We start from the raw sequence: 19689 nt of genomic DNA on the forward strand, positions 1-19689 counted from the left end.
AAGAGTAGGACACAACTAAACAACAACAGCTGTATGTGGAAGCAGAGGAGCTGGTGATGCCACACTTTGGAATAATCTTGAGACTAATACACCGCTCCTCCATAGATATTCTCTGTGCTTAGACACCATCTTCACAAACTTTACACTCCTCTCGTGACAAGATTCCCAAAGGCTTAGGGTAGCTTGAGAGAAGTAGCTTATTTTGAGACAGCACCCATTTCAAATTCTTTTTTATGAAAACCCTCTCCCTAGTTGGTTTTGATTTGGCTTTTGACAGGACATCAGACCATTTGATAACCTTGCATATCTGCCTGTTTTGGCTGATATTACCTAATTTATTTATGGGACCCGGAGATTCGAAAAGCCTGGCTCGTTCCAGGGATGGATTTAATTTGGCTCAGTCATGGAATCCGCTCCATCTCCAAGCTCAGTCATTTCTATGCTCAACCAAAAACAGAGAGATGCAGAAAGGGAAACAGAAAATTAGACAGGATGTACCTCCATGACAGGAGTGCCTGGCATGCTCTGGTCCATGGGGTCACGAAGAGTCGGACATGACCAAACAACAACACCTCCATGTCCTTAATATCTCTGAAGCCTACATGGAAGAAGGCCTGGGCAACTCAGAGCAGCCTCATCCTGGTTTGAAAAGGCAGGACTGGTGGAAGAATATTCCCAGAGAGAACAGGAGATACATCTCCTATGGAGAGTTGTGGGTGTGTTTGCATCTCAGATGCTGCAGGTGGCGCTATGGGGCTCCCTCAAAATAGAGGAGGTTTGTCCTTCAGATATCTGCATGGAATTTCAAAACTGATCTTATGATCCAGCAGGGAGCCTTACCAGAGAGGCCACGATCCCAGGATTCTCCTCCTCGACTTCCTTCTGCAGAGCTCTCTGGTCAGGATCCAGCAAAGCCCAGTCCTCCTCTGTGAAAGGAACAGCTACGTCTTCAAAGCACACTGGACCCTAAGGGGAAAAGGGAGAAGAAAGATGATATTTTTCTACACATTGCTCTGTTCTTTTCTGTAACAATTTTGTTGTGTATTTAAATTATGGGAATTAATCTTTGTGTAAGTGGGGGATTCACAGAATAGTAATTTTATTATCTATATGGTACTCATCTTCAGGTAAATCTTTGCAAGCATTCCCATTTTCCAGATGGAAGGACCTCTCTTTTCAGGAGGGGGAGGGGAGGGAATGTTGGTTGGCATCCTTCTGTCTTAGGGGACCATGGCAGAGTGTGTCTTTGGGAGTGAGATCTGGGGGAGAGACATGTGTTGTTGCATCTGGGACACAGGAAGTGGTCTGGAGATGCAGAAGGGCTTTTCTCCTCCCTGTGCTCCCCCCACGTGGGAATGTTCCCCTCTGGCTGCAGCCTCTGTTCACAAAGGTGACTTTTCCCTCCCTCTGAAGGGGGTTTATTTCCTTGACCCAAAGCCCCCTCCCCAAAATGAAGGCAGCATCTGGATCCCAAGGAAGAGCAGAGCTGCATATTTCCTGCGATCTCCCCCCCCCCCCGGCTTGGCAGAGAGGACAAGGGAGGACCCCCTGCTCTCTGACTTGGGGATCTCCCCCCACCATGCATGATCTGAGCAGGGACCCCCACTCATCCTCCCTGCCCCCCTGGGATCCCCTTCTCCCCATTGCACCCTCAGGGGGAGGAGAGAGGAGACTCACCCGAGTCCAGGAGAGAGAAGAAAGCAGGGAGGGAGGGGGAGGGAGGACCTTCACCCCCTCCACTTCTGGCCTCTCTAGGACTCCAGCTCTGCTCCTCTTAACCCTTGCCATCCCAGGCCCCCCAGCCCAGCCCTCCCTCTCCCTTCCCCATTTCCCTGCGCTTAGGGGCTCCCTCTGCCCCACGGAGCCCCCCTCGGAGCCAGACTCCGCGCCAGGGAGACGGGGCTTCCCCAGGAGTCTCCGCCTGGTCCCAGCAGCCTCCTCGAGAGCAGGCGCCAGGGAGGAAGAGGAATCCCAGATCCCCCCAAGGGATACACGTCTTCCCTTCACCGGAATTCACCCCCCCTCTCATCTACACGTGTACCTCACAAGCACCACACGCACACACACATCTCCCCTTCCTGACCCGAGAGATGTCCCTTTTAGAGGGTCATCTCCTAAAAGCCTTCCGTAAATAAGGAAGCGCTAGACAGACGACACTTCTCCATAAGCGCTCCGCTTCGCCCCATTTTACTGTGAGTAGACCGGGCGCCTGAACTCTAGGTCAAACAGCGGCCGCCTCAGCCAATCATCATTGCCGAACAGCGCCCCTGGTGGCGACTACACTGGTACTGCAGCCGGCATTCGCTGCGCCCCTCTTTGACAGCTCACTGATACAATTTTTCCGAGTTCAGTCAACCGTGACTGATCCAATCAAGACCTTGCTACATTGTTTCCTGAACTTGGAGCTGGTTTGAACTTCAAAGTCTTTCGCCGTTTTATATTCACTAAAAATCAGTCGTATGTCGGATTTTCATCGGACCACTTTTATTCCACTGCATGTTACCAGGACTATCAAAGGGGGGTGACTCGGGACGGAGTAGCCATAATCCCTTGACCGAGCAGTCACGTACTCTGCGACCTTTCCCCGCTGTCAGGTCAACCTTGATAGCCTCCATGATGGGCTCAGACACAAGGCTATCAAGGATACAATAACTTGCATATCTTGGTGTATTCTGCACGGACTCTCACAAAGGACACTGACCGGATTCCCCTTAGGGGGCAGGAAACTTCGTCTTTCTCCTTTGTTTTACAGAGTGACTCATGTGGGGAGGGGAGAGGAAGCTCTGGCCAGGTGTCAGGACACTCGGATTACCTGTGGAGCCCCTCCTCGACTCCTCCTAATTCAAATGTAATCATGATGTAAATATGATGTAATTCTGGGGGTGTAGCTTGGGGGATTAGCAACTAATAAAAGTTAGGGTCATCCTTTGTTCGGGGCTTCCATTTTGCTTCACCTCGTGGGCGGTGGGAGTCCTGTCGCGACAGTCTTTCTAAATAAAGACCGGGCCTACTGGCTGCTGTTTTGCTCTAATTTGCTCTGGTCGGTGTCTTCCTTTGCCCAAGAGAACCCTCGAAGTCTCCGTTAACACCTCCAGCTCCCCATCTTCCCTGGGGCAGCCCCACTGAATTGGGGAGGCCAAGCTGGGGTCCGGAGACGCCTCCTTCCCTGGGACTTTGAGGCTGGGCTTCTTCCAGGCTCTGGAGTCAGACTTGGGGGGCCCTTTCCCCCCCTCAGTCCGCCCCCACACCCAGGGGGTACACTCAGCCCTCCTTCTTGGGGGTCTTCCTCCGCTCCTCCCTCTCAGTCCACCCCCCACACCCAGGGGGTCCCCTCAGCCCTCCTTCTTGGGGGTCTCCCTCCGCTCCCCCCTCTCAGTCCGCCCCCCACACCCAGGGGGACCCCTCAGCCCTCCTTCTTGGGGATCTCCCTCTGCTCCCCCCCTCAGTCCGCCCCCCACACCCAGGGGGTCCCCTCAGCCCTCCTTCTTGGGGGTCTCCCTCTGCTCCCCCCTCTCAGTCCGCCCCCCACACCCAGGGGGACCCCTCAGCCCTCCTTCTTGGGGGTCTCCCTCTGCTCCCCCCCTCAGTCCGCCCCCCACACCCAGGGGGTCCCCTCAGCCCTCCTTCTTGGGGGTCTCCCTCTGCTTCCCCCTCTCAGTCCGCCCCCACACCCAGGGGGACCCCTCAGCCCTCCTTCTTGGGGGTCTCCCTCTGCTCCCCCCCTCAGTCCGCCCACCACACCCAGGGGGACCCCTCAGCCCTCCTTCTTGGGGGTCTCCCTTCCCTCCCCCTCTCAGTCCGCCCCCCACATCACTGGGTCCCCTCAGCCCTCCTTCTTGGGTGTCTCCCTTCCCTCCCCTCTCAGTCCGCCCCCCACACCCAGGGGGTTGCCTCAGCCCTCCTTCTTCGGGGTCTCCCTTCCCTCCCCCTCTCTCAGTCCGCCCCCCACACCCAGGGGGTTCCCTCAGCCCTCCTTCTTGGGGGTCTCCCTCCGCTCCCCCCTCTCAGCCTGCCCCCCACACCCAGGGGGTCCCCTCAGCCCTCCTTCTTGGGGGGTCTCCCTCCGCTCCCCCCCACACCCAGGGGGTCCCCTCAGCCCTCCTTCTTGGGGGTCTCCCTCCACTCCCCCCTCTCAGTCCGCCCCCCACACCCTGGGGGTCCCCTCAGCCCTCCTTCTTGGGGGTCTCCCTCCGCTCCCCCCTCTCAGTCCGCCCCCCACACCCAGGGGGTCCCCTCAGCCCTCCTTCTTGGGGGTCTCCCTCCGCCCCCCTAAGTCCGCCCCCACACCCAGGGGGTCCCCTCAGCCCTCCTTCTTGGGGGGGTCTCCCTCTGCTCCCCCCCTCAGTCCGCCCCCAACACCCAGGGGGTCCCCTCAGTCCTCCTTCTTGGGGGTCTCCCTTCCCTCCCCCCTCTCAGTCCGCCCCCACACCCACCGGGTCCCTTCAGCCCTCCTTCTTGGGGGTCTCCCTCCGCTCCCCCCTCTCAGTCCGCCCCCATCCCCAGGGGGTCCCCTCAGCCTTCCTTCTTGGGGGTCTCCCTCCGCTCCCCCCTCTCAGTCCGCCCCCCACACCCAGGGGGTCCTCTCAGCCCTCCTTCTTGGGGGTCTCCCTCCGCTCCCCGCTCTCAGTCCGTCCCCCACACCCAGGGGTCCCCTCAGCCCTCCTTCTTGGGGGTCTCCCTCCGCTCCCCCCTCTCAGTCCGCCCCCCCACACCCAGGGGGTCCCCTCAGCCCTCCTTCTTGGGGGGGTCTCCTTCCACTCCCCCCCACACCCAGGGAGTCCCCTCAGTCCTCCTTCCCGGGGGTCTCCCTTCCCTCCCCTCTTAGTCCGCTCCCCACACCCACCGGGTCCCCTCAGCCCTCCTTCTTGGGGGTGTCCCTTCCCTTCCCCCTCTCAGTCCGCCCCCCACAACCACCGGGTCCCCTCAGCCGTCCTTCTTGGGGGGTCTCCCTCCGCTCCCCCCCACACCCAGGGGGTCCTCTCAGCCCTCCTTCTTGGGGGTCTCCCTCCGCTCCCCCCTCTCAGTCTGCCCCCCACACCCAGGGGGCCCCCTCAGCCTTCCTTCTTGGGGGTCTCCCTCCGCTCCACCCTCTCAGTCCGCCACCCACGCCCAGGGGGTCCCCTCAGCCCTCCTTGGGGGTCTCCCTCCGACCCCCTCTCAGTCTGCGCCCCACACCCAGGCGGTCCCCTCAGCCCTCCTTCTTGGGGGTCTCCCTCCGCTCCCCCCTCTCAGTCCGCCCCCCACACCCAGGGGGTCCTCTCAGCCCTCCTTCTTGGGGGTCTCCCTCCGCTCCCCGCTCTCAGTCCGCCCCCCACACCCAGGGGTCCCCTCAGCCCTCCTTCTTGGGGGGGTCTCCCTCCGCTCCCCCCCTCTCAGTCTGCGCCCCACACACCCAGGCGGTCCCCTCAGCCCTCCTTCTTGGGGGTCTCCCTCCGCTCCCCCCTCTCAGTCCGCCCCCCACACCCAGGGGGTCCTCTCAGCCCTCCTTCTTGGGGGTCTCCCTCCGCTCCCCCCTCTCGGTCTGCCCCCCACACCTAGGGGGTCCCCTCAGTCTTCCTTCCTGGGGGTCTCCCTTCCCTCCCCCCTCTCAGTCCGCCCCCACACCCACCGGGTCCCCTCAGCCCTCCTTCTTGGGGGTCTCCCTCCGCTCCCCCCTCTCAGTCCGCCCCCATCCCCAGGGGGTCCCCTCAGCCCTCCTTCTTGGGGGGTCTCCCTCCGCTCCCCCCTCTCAGTCCGCCCCCCACACCCAGGGGGCCCCCTCAGCCCTCCTTCTTGGGGGTCTCCCTCCCCTCCCCCCTCTCAGTCCGCCCCCATCCCCAGGGGGTCCCCTCAGCCCTCCTTCTTGGGGGGTCTCCCTCCGCTCCCTCCTCTCAGTCCGCCCCCCACACCCAGGGGCCCCCCAGCCTTCCTTCTTGGGGGTCTCCCTCCGCTCCACCCTCTCAGTCCGCCCCCCACGCCCAGGAGGTCCCCTCAGCCCTCCTTCTTGGGGGTCTCCCTCCGACCCCCTCTCAGTCTGCACCCCACACCCAGGCGGTCCCCTCAGCCCTCCTTCTTGGGGGTCTCCCTCCGCTCCCCCCTCAGTCCGCCCCCCACACCCAGGGGTCCTCTCAGCCCTCCTTCTTGGGGGTCTCCCTCCGCTCCCCGCTCTCAGTCCGCCCCCCACACCCAGGGGGTCCACTCAGCCCTCCTTCTTGGGGGTCTCCCTCCGCTCCCCCCTCTCAGTCCACCCCCCCACACCCAGGGGGTCCCCTCAGCCCTCCTTCTTGGGGGGGTCTCCCTCCGCTCCCCCCCTCTCAGTCTGCGCCCCACACACCCAGGCGGTTCCCTCAGCCCTCCTTCTTGGGGGTCTCCCTCCGCTCCCCCTTCTCAGTCCGCCCCCCACACCCAGGGGGTCCCCTCAGCCCTCCTTCTTGGGGGTCTCCCTCCGGTCCCCCCTCTCAGTCCGCCCCCACACCCAGGGGGTCCCCTCAGCCCTCCTTCTTGGGGGTCTCCCTCCGCCCCCCTCTCAGTCTGCCCCCCACACCCAGGGGGTCCCCTCAGCCCTTCTTCTGGGGGGTCTCCCTCCACTCCCCCCCCACACCCAGGGGGTCCCCTCAGTCCTCCTTCCCGGGGGTCTCCCTTCCCTCCCCTCTTAGTCCGCCCCCCACACCCACCGGGTCCCCTCAGCCCTCCTTCTTGGGGGTCTACCTTTCCTTTATAGCAGGAACCCCCCCACCCCAATCATTCTGTTTGTACAAACTTCACACACATACACACACTCACACACTACATACGCCACATTTCTGTTATAAATTCATAGAAAAATCAACCATACATTGGATTTGCACTGTTCCATTTTTATTTTACTCCATATGACAAGAACTGGCAAAGGGGGGTGGTTGACCCTGGTCAGGCATAATCCCTTCACCTTCTCAGCACATCTGCAGGAGCCCTGCCCTGATGATCCCAGACAGAAGACAATCAAGATCACAAAGAACTTGCATATGGGAGTGGATTCAGCATGGACTGAAACAAAGGACTCTGATCAGATCTTCCCTCAGGGCTGGAAACTGCAAACTCCCCTTTGTCCTCTGGAAAGTACTCATGGGGAGGGGGAAAGGAGGAACCAGCCAGGTGACAAGACACTCAGGTTACCACCAACTCCTCCCTCAACCCATCCTTTCTGTAATGTATGCATGATGTTTCTGGGGGTGGGCTTGACCTAGAGGAGGGGAATTTGAAAAGTTTTTATAAGACCTGGCACACTATTTTTCTGGGTCTTTTCCTCTCACCTGCGAGTGAGGGGAGCACCCTGTCGCGACAGTCTTTCTTCAATAAAGACCAGGCCTACAGGCTGCTGATTTGCTTCAATTTGCTCTGGTTGGTGTTTTATTTTTGTCCAAGGGAGCCCTCAGATTTTTCCTGCAACAGTTGGCGACCATTCTCAGGGACACTTGGTTCTCCTGCAAAGGTGAGAGGGGAGATCAGGTGCCACTGGGCAACCTTAGCCCAGGGATCCTTCTTCCTCTCCCTGCCTCCTCTTTGCGGGCGGTAATCGTCACCAAAAGCCCAACCAGGGGAAGCAAAGGCAAGGTCAAGCCGGCTAAGGGGAAAGGATCCCGGGATCCACGGGGGACATCTTCGAACATGAGTATGGTTTGAAGTAAATACATTGGGAGGGGGGTGGGAAAGTAACGTCCTCACGACAGCCAGACTTTCCTTCTTTCATTTCCGACGTTCCCCCTCGGGGTTGGCCAGGAACGTTCTTGCTCTATTCTTTTCTCCCCGATTCTCCCCTTTCGGAAAGTGGCCAGGAATAAGACATTAAACATAAAAACAATTAAACACAAAAATAGCCCCCCTTCCTTTGTGGAAATAACACACTGTCAGATACATTTCAACATTCCTACGTAATAACACATAATACAAAACAAACTAATTAAATATCAGTTGCATATCTTGAGACAATTGCGATCTTCTCAAACCTGGAGTACAGTCTTAAGGCTCAAAAGTGAGAAAATGTCCTTGCAATTCAACTCCTCCCCCCTTTTTCAGCCCCACTCCCCCGTCAGTCTGTATCCTTTGAAAGAAGATAGCTGTGGGCACTTTGAAAACTCTGTGTCTGTTGTTGCAGGTCTTGTTGAAGAACTGAGTTGAGGGGTTGTTGCTGCTTTTTATTCATCGCACATCTGTAGAAGCGATATCCTGTAAGGGGGCAGGGTTTGGGGGGGACTTAAAAGACAAGACTTAGAAAAGAAAAAAAAGGAAGGAGCAAAAGCCCCCTCCCCAAGAAAATCTCCTTGAGTTATCAGCTGCAAAGAATAAAATCTTAGCATGTTAAGCATTTTACTCATTTACTCATTTTAATATTATTATCACATTTCCATATAATTACTGTTATTATCTGCTAAGTTCGTTTGCTTTCCTTCACTTTGGAGAGAAAGAGGACTGAAAAAATACAAGGTTAAAATAATAATGAAACACACACACACAGAATGACCCACGAGGAACGAAAAATAAATAAATGCTAAGACACACAATTTTAAGAAATTTGAAGTAACAATGAAAATAAAAGAGTGTTTCTTGAACTAGCCAAAATGACAGAATTAATAAGAAATGGCAAACAAATACCATTCCACAAACAATGTTTGGTTGTGCTTCGATTAACTTCATAGACATCATGGAAAAACGGATAAAATAAATGAAAACAGATTATTTGTAACTCAAAAAGTGTCAAAGCCACAAAGAGATGGAAGTTACTAATATAGCAGGGATTCAGACTTGTTTCACAGAACAGAAAGAAAGTTGCTGTAGGAGGGGGGGAAAGGGACAAACACTTTGTTATCGGGGTTCACATATCCTGTTAAAAGGGAAGATTATTTCATGTGAGAAGCCTGTCAGGAAATGCTGTTCCTAAAATGCACACAAACAAAGTCTGTGATTTAAATCCCATTGAGGGGGGAATGCTTTGATATTGACCTGTGGAAAGAATTTGGCATGTTAAGATTTGAAACCTGAAAAGCTCTTGACTTTTGATGGGCTAGTTTTGTTGTTGTTGTTGTTGTTGTTGTTGTTGTTGTTGTTGTTGTTGTTGTTGTAAACCCTTTTGTCTTACGTAGCCCCTGGAGCAAAGACACATTAAGGGTGATTTCCCTCAATGGTTCTAAGTTTTTACATAAGGAAATTTGGATAAGTTTTCTCCCTGCAGTACACACCCTCCAAACCTCCTCTCCCCCCCCTACAGTTCCCCCCTCCTTCCTCTCTCTCTCTCTCTCTCTCTCTCTCTCTCTCTCTCTCTCTCTCTCTCTCTCTCTCTTTGACTGATCTAGCCTCTGTGCATGTGCAGAGTTAATGTCTCAGCAAACCTTTTATACTATTGAAATGTTGCATCTTTTGGCTAAATTACCATTTGAATAAAGGAAATGAAGGGTAAGGAGTAGATTTTAAAAATAGGGCTAGATTTTAAAAAAAGAGAGAGAAAAAAACTCAGCAATTCAAGTATTCACCAAAGCTAGCAATTTCAGCCCAAGCAAAGGGACTGCTTCCTTTATGTACAGGGAAGGGCTAATATCCCTCTGGCCATTCGCGGAACACTGCCACGCCCTTATATATGGGGGAAATGGCCAGAGAGTCAGAATTCATAGGATATTTTTTTTTTAACATTCTCAATCATTTCAACCTTACCATTTGCAGACAAAAAAAAAATCCTACCCTTTATTTACAGGATTGGTCAAGGCTGATATGTGCTTAACTTTGAATTGACTTTGAAGTCTGATTTTTATTTTTTTATTTTTAAATAGTAGACAAATGATAAACACTGTAATCATTCAAATGTTTGATATTACCCGTTGTGCTTCAAAACATCACGGCTTCACCTCTCACCTTTTAAAACTAAAGAGCAAAGCTAGGCTGAATTTCAACTCCATCACCACACCAAAATTTAAGAATTACCCTCAAATGCTTGCAGACACATGTTCCTTCCACACAGCCACAAATTGGGAGAGTTGAAAGAGACCCTGGGGTCATCTAGTCCAACCCTCCAAAATATAGAGTTCACAGCAGGATTTGTACTATCAAAAAGAGAGACACATTTAAGTACAGATTTACAACTGGGAAAGGAAACATCTATGCTCCTATCATGTACTAAGGAAGAGGAAAATAAAAGTACCCAGCTTTATACAGAACCCTTTTAGCAGATCTTGAAGCTAGTTCGAGTGAGAGTTTACTTCCTTAGACTAAGAGTGCAGTCTTAAAGGAAGAACAGTTTTCCTAAGATAAGATAGGAAGAGAATCTGGGAGAGAATATTTTATAAGCATAGGGTTATTTCAGTTGATATAACCACTCAAATAATAAAACCAGTCCTGGATTTGATTCAAAAGGGATACAAAAGTTAATAATGTTTCCGAACTTGCATAGGAATAGTACGCCTAATTAAGATTTTTAAATAACGATACATAGTAAAGTGAGATGTCGGGTACTTTTAGTAAAGAATGTGCCCCCCCTTTTTTGAAGGAAGCTTATTCGAACCTGAAACAAGTGGGGGAGGCATTTTCCAATAAGAAGCCAGGAAACCCTGGCTGATCTTAGAGACTGATATCAGGACTGGACTCTATAGATAGACAATTGTTGTCTATATCGAAGCTTCTTTTATTAACAATTTTCTTAGAAAGAACACCTATTTTCATAGGCATGTGCTTAATGAAATACAGACACTGCTTTTCAGCTTGAGAGAGCAGTTGTGCTCAACTACGCTTTTGCAGCAGAAACATTAGGTTAACTTCCCATTGCAAAATAGACTGTAGACTCACAATCTCAAAAGTTGCGGCAAAGCAAGAGGTGGGGTAAACATTTGCACCCTTCCTTCTCATTTTGTCTTATTTAGGACTGATAAGGTCCAGCATGGCTTCCTTAGATTTTAAATTTTGAAGCAAGCTTGCAGTTTAAACTATGCACACTTAAGAAAGGCAGTCTGTCAAAGACAGAAGGAACAGACAACACACATAACAGACAACATGTAAACATACATATTCTACATATATGTATTAACAGACAACACACATAACAGACAACATGTAAACATATATATTCTCCTCCTTTAGTTGGTTATTGCAAGGAGTTGGGCCGCTTCCTTTGGCTTCATCAAGTGAAATTAGTAGGAAGGTCCCACATGGTTTTATGAGCCTCCTTGCCTCTTCGAACACCACCAGACAACCAAACTGGCAGGGCCCACAATGCTTAGTTGACTGGGTACCCCTTTATATATGCATGCGTTGTTGTTGTTGTTTTCTTTTGGGGGGGGGATAGAGAAGGGAGAAAGAGAGGGGTTGATTAGGATTTGGGTAACTTGTACAGGGTTTATTATTTAGAGTTTTTCCTTTTCCTTGTTGCTTGGCAACTTCCTAACAATTTAACGAGCTTCACCCACTTTTTCTATTCCTTTCCTATTTCCTATTCAATAACCTGGGGTCCTTTTCCACTCTGCCGATCCCGCCCAATTCCTGATGGGCTATCCCTCCTGGCAACCTCCTACCTATCGTCAATCTCAGGAAAAGGGGCCCTACTGAACGCCCGCGCCGTGCGGTGCCAGATCGGGTGATCCCTGGATTGAGTTTCGAACCGAAAATCCCCCTTGCTTTTGGAAGCGGGCTCACGCACGATACACGTGTTACGTGGCACCGACCAGTGCGGCTGGGATTGGGACAGAAAGCCAGACCCCTTCCTGCCCCCTCCGTAAGGGCGCTCGGGAAGTTCGGAAAGAGAACTCCAACCCCTTGCTTTCAACTGAGATGCCCGTTGCGGAGAGTCGGCTGTCTTTCCAAGCCGGGTCTCTCCGTCTTACTTTCGAACTCTCAATTGGTGCGGCTGACTGGAGGGTTTGAGAGGAGAAAGAGATAGAGCTCAGAACCCCCCCTTTTGGGTCGAGCAGCAGTCCACAGTCTCTCTCACCACTTGGACCAAGAGACAGGCGAGAAGGAGCGATAGAGAGGAGGGCAGAGAATTCAGTTGCCAGGAGACTTCCACCCCCTTCCCACCAGTGCACTGGATTTTCCTTTTCCTTATACTCACGTGTCTTCTATGATGATCCCGTGATCGATGAATACGCCGGCTGGATCCCTCTTTGCTCCCTGGCTGAACTCCTGGGGCTTTCGATTACCGCCCGAAAGATGGCCGGGGGTCCAAAGGATCTTCCCAGGCAAAATGGCCCGGTGCCGGCTGAAGATTTCGGGGCCCCCGGTCAGCAACGCGGGAGAACCGCCAGCCCCACATTGGGCTGCCAACTGTTATGGCTAAATCTGGGTGCGGGGCTACCCTGCTACCCAGCTCGTCGAACCAAGTAAGTCCGCGGGTCCCTGCGGAAGAAAATGAGCTCAGCCGGACAGGAGCAAACTGCAGAAGATCCAAGTTTATTGCGCAACAGGTTCAAGACCAGATTGAACAGCGAGAAAGGGGTGACATGAACTTTTGAAACTCCCTCCATGTCCCAGAATACAGTGCAAAATACATCCCAGTTACATCATGAATACATTAAGGAAAGGTTGGGTTACACAGATTACATCATGGAGGAGGGAGGGGGGAATATGCAGAGCTGGAGATATGCGCAGATAAGCGCTTCCTGAGTGCCGTGATGGGAAGACAATGGACCATGTATGCATAGTCTGTCACCTGGCATTGCCCGGAGGAAAGGCTTGGCAGAGTGATTTGACAGGATTGAGGGGTTATGACAGGGGAGGTGTGTGGAGTCCTAGAGAAATTGAGCAAATTGGCACATTGATTTTCTATGGATTTTATAGATTTTAGTCCCTTTTGACATTGACAATTGGGAATAAATGGATATATTGTAATGAAGAAGAAGGTGAAGAAGACATGCCCCCCCCCATTCCGTAACAGTGGCTATGCCAGGCTCCTGCGGGAGGGAGTTCCACAGTTTTACCTACACGCTGTGAAAGTGGTAAGTTGCATGTAAATAAAGCAATGGAGACAAGACTGGTGTTCCTCCTTTGGGGAGGGGTGGGCGGCCTGGGGGTCCCAAGGCTGTGGGCCTGTTTTCCAGCAGCTGCAGAGAAACTCCCGGATGGGGAACCTCCTTGAAAGCTCCCTCTGGGATCCGAGAGGGAAAGGCTTGCCGACCTGCCCCTCCCCGAGCCCCCTCCTTCCCCCCCTGCATTGCCTAATGGCAGCCCAGGGCAGCCAGCTCAGCCTCTCTTTCCCCGGAGGGGCCCCTGCAGCCCCCCAGAGAGGCTTCCCGTGGGGCTCTGGCAGGGGCTCCCCCATTTCCAGGGGGCAGCAGGACCCCCTTCTCCCCCAGGCACCCAAAGGGGGGAGAGAGAGAGAGGAGACGAGACTCACCGGACTCTTCCCAGGAGGGAAACCGAGGCAGCACGGGGAGGAGACCAGAGAGGCCGGAAGGGACTCTGCTCTGGAGGACCCGCCCCCTGCCTTCTCTACTTCCTGTCCTCTCTAGGACGCCAGCTTTGCTCAATTTAACCCTTCGCAAGCTGAGCGCAGCCAGCAGGCCTCTCTCCCTCCCTCCCGGAATCCGGATGGTCCAGGGCATGTGCAGAATTCTCTGTGATTCTGGGCTCAGAGGCCATCAAGACAGCAGCCTCGTGCCCTGCCCCCAGATGTGCGGGAGGGGTATCAATAATGTATTATTACTATTATTATTATTATTATTATTATTATTATTATTATTATTATACTTCACCTGCTCACTAGCCGACTGGAAGTCTGTTGCAATATTCGGAGGGTCCTTGAGAGAGACACCAGTCCTTTTGAAGGAAATGTGTCCGTTGGCAAAGCAGGAGACTCTCGATCTGCGGGTCGTGGGTTCGAGGCCAAAGATTCCTGCATTGCGGGGGGTTGGGCTGGATGACCCTCGGGGTCCCTTCTGTGAATCTATTCCATGAAAAAGAATCAGCACACTCCCCAGCTGGAGAACTCAGCCCAAACTTGCCAATTGAAGAGGGATGTTGTCAGGGCCGCCTCAGGTCCCAGCTCACAAGAGACCAACGCCAAGTCCACTTTATATACAAAGGTCTTTATTGCAGTACATTGTACAGTTCACAGCCGAGGCGCGCAGCCCCACGTCTGTTAGGCTTAGACCGCTGAAGTCCCCTCTGAGTCAGTCCCGCCTCTACACCAGTTTAAGAGGCTTGTCCTGCTCCACCTCTTTCTTTCCTTCCTTTTCCGCAGGGTCTTTCTGTCCCCCTGGGGTTTCGCCCTTCCTGGATTCCCCTGACGCTGAATCCCCAGACAACTCTTCCCCCCTCCTCCGTGCTTTGGGACCTGGCTCCTCCTCCGGGCTCTCTGTATTTCCGCGCGCCTCCACATTTGAACTTGGCGCGCGTTCGCTACCTCTGACCTTCCTCTTGACAGTTACACTACTCCCTGTACTACTCTCCGCCCCTTCCGGGAGGACGTCTTGCCCCGATCTCCTTCCCCTCTCTGCTTCCTGCTCTGCTTCGTCTGACACACTGGGAACTCCACCCTCTTCACTCCGTTCCAGCGGAGAAGCCGGTCCTGATCTCCAACTCCCACTTGGGGTTCCCCTGCTTCTCCCCTGCTCCTGACGAGTCCCCCCTGTGACTCCCCTTGGCCTGACCACAGGCGCCCCCTTTTGGGAATCCTCCGATTCACTTGAAAGACTCATGGAATCCCTCAAGTCATTGTCATCCTCTTCCTCGTCGTCCTGGGATTCTTCCCCCTCGCTCTCAGTCTCCTCCCTCATCTGTGCGTCACTCCCTGAACCCCTGACAGATGTTAACGGAGAAACTTTAGGCAGTTAAAAACTTTTGTCCCTTGGACAAAAGCAAAGACACCAGCCAGGAGTATCAGGGCAAAACAGCAGCCAGCAGGCTTGGTCTTTATTAAAGAAGTGTCGCCACAGGACCTCCACCTGCCACCAGGTGGAACAAGATGGAAGCCCCCAACAAAGAGGAACCCAAACTTCCCCCTCCGAAGTGGAATATCTCTGTTGGGGCTTGGGAGTCGTACTTCCAACCCTTATACACAACTAACCAACATCTACAGGCTCCCAGCAGCCTCCCAGGTCTTTGCTGCAAAAATATTAGCACAACTGGCATAGGGCTCTCCAATCTGCAGCTTCTCGAACCTTGCTCCCTTAGAATCATTCCAAACTAAGTTCGATTGTTGTCTGCTAGGGATCCCTTCTTGGGTGTCTGACATAGCTGTCCGCCTGGAGGTCCGGCAAATCCCTGTTAGCGCTCGGATATGGATTCTGAAGGTCCATTATTGGTTAAAACTTAACTTTTCCCCTGTTGGGTTGGCACCCTTAACCCTACTGGATTCCTACTGTAGCAGGAACCTCCCCACCCCAATCATTCTGTTTGTATAAACTTCACACACACACACACTCACACACTACATACGCCACATTTCTGTTATAAATTCATAGAAAATCAACCATACATCGGATTTGCACTGTTCCATTTTATTTTACTCCATGTGACAGGAACTAACAAAGGGGGGTGACTTGGTCCTGGTCAGCCATGATCCCTTCACTGTCTCAGCACATACACAGGAGCCCTGCCCATGCCAACCCTGATGATCCCAGACAGAAGACAATCAAGATCACAAAGAACTTGCATATGGGAGTGGATTCAACATGGACTGAAACAAAGGACACTGATCAGATCTTCCCTCAGGGGGCAGGAAACTGCAAAATTCCCTTTGTCTCCTGGAAGTTCCTGGAAGTGACTCAGGGGGAGGGGGAAGGGAGGAACCAGCCAGGTGACAAGACACTCATGTTACCACCACAACTCCTCCCCCAACCCCTCCTTTCTGTAATGTATGCATGATGTCTCTGGGGGTGGGCTAGACCTAGAGGAGGGGAATTTCAAAAGTTTTTATAAGACCTTGCACACTATTCTTGTGGGTCTTTCCTCTCTCCTACAAGTGAGGGGAATACCCTGTTGCAACAGTTCAATAAAGGCCAAGCCTACAGGCTGCTGTTTTGCTCCAAGTTATCCTGGTTGGTGTCTTTGTTTTGTCCAAGAGAGCCCTCGGATTTTTCCTGCAACAGTTGGCGACCACGAAGGGACACTTGGTTCTCCTGCAGAGGTGAGAGGGGAGATAGAGGGGATCGGGCGCCACTGGGCAACCTTAGCCCAGGGATCCTTCTTCCTCTCCCTGCCTCCTCTTTGCGGGCAGTAATCAATCGTCACCAAAAGCCCAACCAGGGGGAGCAAAGGCGAGGTCAAGCCGGCTAAAAAGAAAAGGATCCCGGGATCCGCAGGGGACATCTTCGAACGTGAGTATGGTTTGAAGTAAATACATTGGAAGGGGGTGGAGAAGCAGTGTCCCCACGACAGCCAGACTTTCCTTCTTTCATTTCTGGCGTAGCCCCTCGGAGTTGGCCGGGTACGCTTTAACTCTGCCCTTTTCTACCCCTTCGGAAAGTGGCCAGGAGATCGCAGAACTTTACTGTCTGGTGTTACCTCTCGGAGTCGTCTGGGTATGCCAAAACCTTTCTCTTTCTCTCCCCTCAATTTCTTACACAGAGTGTGGCCGGGGAAATTGTGGTCCTTTGCTGTTTTCCGGCGTTACCCCCTCGGAGTTGTCCAGGGATGCCTTAATCTCTCTATCCCTTTTCTCCCCCGTTTTCCGTCTTGGAATTGAGTCCGGGAAAGCGTGGCTCTTTACTGTTTTTCTCTGACGTCCCTCTCTCGGAGTCGTCCAGAGGCGTCCATCCAAGCTTTCTCTCTCTCTCTCTCTCTCTCTCTCTTTTCTCGTCTATTATGCAAACAAAGCCGCCCCTGCTGCCTGGCGACCTTTGTTAGGGATGACCCGGGTACGTCAGAACGCAAGGTTGTTTGTTTCCTTTCCAAACCTTCATTTTCTCGGGCCAAGGTGTCCCGTGGCAGACGGGCCAAGGTGTCCCGTGGCTGAAACTTTCTCGGGCCAAGGTGTCCCGTGGCAGACGGGCCAAGGTGTCCCGTGGCAGACTTTTGAGCTCATTCGTAGGATTTTCTGGAAACGAAATTGTAGTTTCAAAAAAAAAAAAAGGATAAGAGATGTACTCAAAGATTTGGAAATATTTAAAGTGTTTGTGTTTACATTGGCTCCGGCATCTACAGACTGTTCTTAAATGCACATAGTTTTTAAATTGCAAGCATGCTTCGAAATTTTAAATCTAAGGAAGCCATGTTGGGCCTCATCAATCTTAAACAGGACCAAAAAATAAATGAATTTTTTTTAAAAAAAAATCATTAGAATGAAGTGTGCAAATGTTTGTTCTTTGAGAGAGGCTCCAAGGAGTCTTCCTCCAAGTAGCTTGAGTGAGGAGTATGATTTTAAGTTGATGGTAGATAATGTTATGTTGCAACTTTTGAGTTTATGAGTTTATATCCGTGTTCCAGTATTTTTCCAGTATTTTGAAATGTGCTGTGAAGAAACTAATGTTTCTGCTGCAAAAGCCTAGTAGAGCCAACTGCTCTCTCAAGCTAAAATGCAGTGTATGTATTTCATTAAGCATCTGCCTATGAAAATGTGTTCTTTCTAAGAAAATTGGTATTAAAATTGGTATTAAATGTAGAGGCTTCCATAGCCAGCAAAATTGTCTATCTGAGTCCAGTCCTGATATCAGTCTCTATAAGACTTCCTGGCCTCTTTTCTTATAAAATGCCCCCGTGGTTTCATTCTGTCTCTTTCAGGTTTTTTTTCCTTCTCCTTCTTACTTCTGTGCCAGGTAAATTTACTCCCAAGTAAGCTTCCTTTAAAGGGAACTGCAAGGGGGGGCATAGATTAGGCTTACTATTCCTCTGCAAGTTCAGGAAAAACTCACTTTTGTATTCCTTTTAAATCAAATCTATGGCTGTTTTAACTATGCTTTATAAGAGATCCTCTCCCTCTTAGGAAAAAATGTTCACTTCAATCTTCCTTTAAAGATAATTTCTCTAGGAACTTGAAGGAAGCAAACTCAAACTATCTCAAAATCTGTTAAAACGGTTCTGTGTAAAGTTGGCCACTTTTCTTTTCCTCTTCCTTAGTACATGATACGAGCATAGATGTTTCCTTTCCCAGTTGAAAATCTGTACTTAAATGTATATGTCCTTTTGGTAGTGTAAATCTTGCTTTGAAATCTTGCTATGAACACTGTATTTAGGGTTGGACTAGATGACCCAAGGGTCCCTTTTAGCTTTCCCAATTTGTGGCTGTGTGGAGGGCCATGCGTGATGTTTCGAAGCAGAACTGGTAATTTCAAGCATTTGAGTGATTACAGTGTTTATCATTTTCTCTACTATTAAAAAAAAAATCAAACTTCAAAGTCAATTCAAAGTTTAACCGCATAAAATACATATGAGTCTTGACCATTTATCCTGTAAATAAAGGGCAGAAAAATTTGTCTGCAAATGGTAAGGCTGAAATGACTGAGAATGTTAAAAAATTTTTTAAAAAAATCCTATAAATTCTGACTCTCTGGCCATTTTTTTCCATATATAAGGGCGTGGCATTGTTCCGTGAATGACCAGAGGGAAATCACACAAAATGATAGCCCTTTCCTGTACATAAAGGAAGCAGTCCTTTTTACTGTTTTTTTAAAATGTGTTTTAAAAGAGTGTTTTTAAAATGTTTTTAAAAAATTTCTTTTGGATTTTTTGTATGTGGGGGGTGGGGGTGGGATGGATGTTTGGTTGGGTTTGGGGAATTTTTTTTTTATTTTGATGTTCTTGTAATTTTTACATTTTTTCTGTTTGTATTGTTTTATTAGTTTTGTTTGTTTGTATAGGTTGTTATTTTGTTCTTAGGGGGAGGGGTCAGGGCTGCCGGGGAGTGGGCCCCAGCCAACAAAATGGCTGGGACATGTTTCACAGGGGGGAATGCACTGGGACAACCGATCTCAGTGATCACGGGTAGGAGGAGGAGTTACGCTAAGACCAGACCATGTCATTACAGAGGAGGCAGGTTTAGTCGTTGTCTGAGGACTATTCCTGCCTCCGGGTCTGGTCCTGACCGGATGGATACTAGAATCAGCAAGGGATACCCACATGACCTGAAAGTGTTGCTGTGCAATGCCAGGTCAATGATTCATAAGACCACTGCCATCCATGACTTGATCATGGATGGAGGATTTGACCTGGCATGTGTGACAGAGACTTGGTTGGATGAAGCAGATGGGCCTGTCCTTGCCGCTGCTTGCCCACCAGGTTTCTCTTACGCACAGCAACCCAGGTCATGTGGGCGGGGAGGGGGGGTTGCAGTGATTTTTAGGAAGTCATTAGTCTGCACCAGGCGTCCTATTGGGAAGACCCAGTTTTCTGAGTGCATGTTCTGGAAGTTGGGCAATAGGGGCAGTACAGGATTCCTACTGGTGTACCGACCTCCCCGCTGCACCAAGGATTCCCTGCCCGAGCTGCTTCAGGTCGTGGCGGATATGCTCCTGGAGACACCTAGCCTGGTTGTCCTGGGGGATTTTAACATCCATGCCGACACGACCTTACAAGGGGCCGCTCGGGACTTCGTGGAAAGCATGGCCTCCATGGGGCTGTCCCTGAATAAGTCTGGCCCAACTCATAGCCACGGACATGCCTTAGACTTGGTGTTTACCTCTACGGATGCTGGTGATCTGACATTAACTAAAAGCGAAACAAAAGAAGTGCCATGGTCAGATCACTTCCTGGTGCAACTGGACTTCTCCGCAACCCTTCCCCTCCGCAGGGAGGTGGGACCGATTCGGATGGTCCGCCCCC

The 19689-nt window shown here is 51.6% G+C and overlaps 2 long non-coding RNA genes across 2 annotated transcripts in view; both read right to left on the bottom strand.

Moving 5' to 3' along the window:
- Positions 1 to 6815: 6815 nt before the first annotated feature.
- The window catches only part of LOC309365308, a 39034-nt gene continuing 26160 nt past the window's right edge, over positions 6816 to 19689 (bottom strand). Inside the window, exon 2 of the long non-coding RNA XR_014165992.1 lies at positions 6816 to 8561. This is a non-coding gene — a long non-coding RNA (uncharacterized lncRNA). The remainder of the gene's footprint in view (positions 8562 to 19689) is intronic.
- Positions 9065 to 19689, bottom strand: part of LOC309365472 — a 35180-nt gene continuing 24555 nt past the window's right edge. The window contains exon 2 of the long non-coding RNA XR_014166179.1: positions 9065 to 12665. This is a non-coding gene — a long non-coding RNA (uncharacterized lncRNA). The remainder of the gene's footprint in view (positions 12666 to 19689) is intronic.

The sequence above is a fragment of the Podarcis melisellensis genome (assembly GCF_964234715.1).
Source record: "Podarcis melisellensis genome assembly, chromosome: 2".
Classification (NCBI taxonomy): Eukaryota; Metazoa; Chordata; class Lepidosauria; order Squamata; family Lacertidae; genus Podarcis; species Podarcis melisellensis.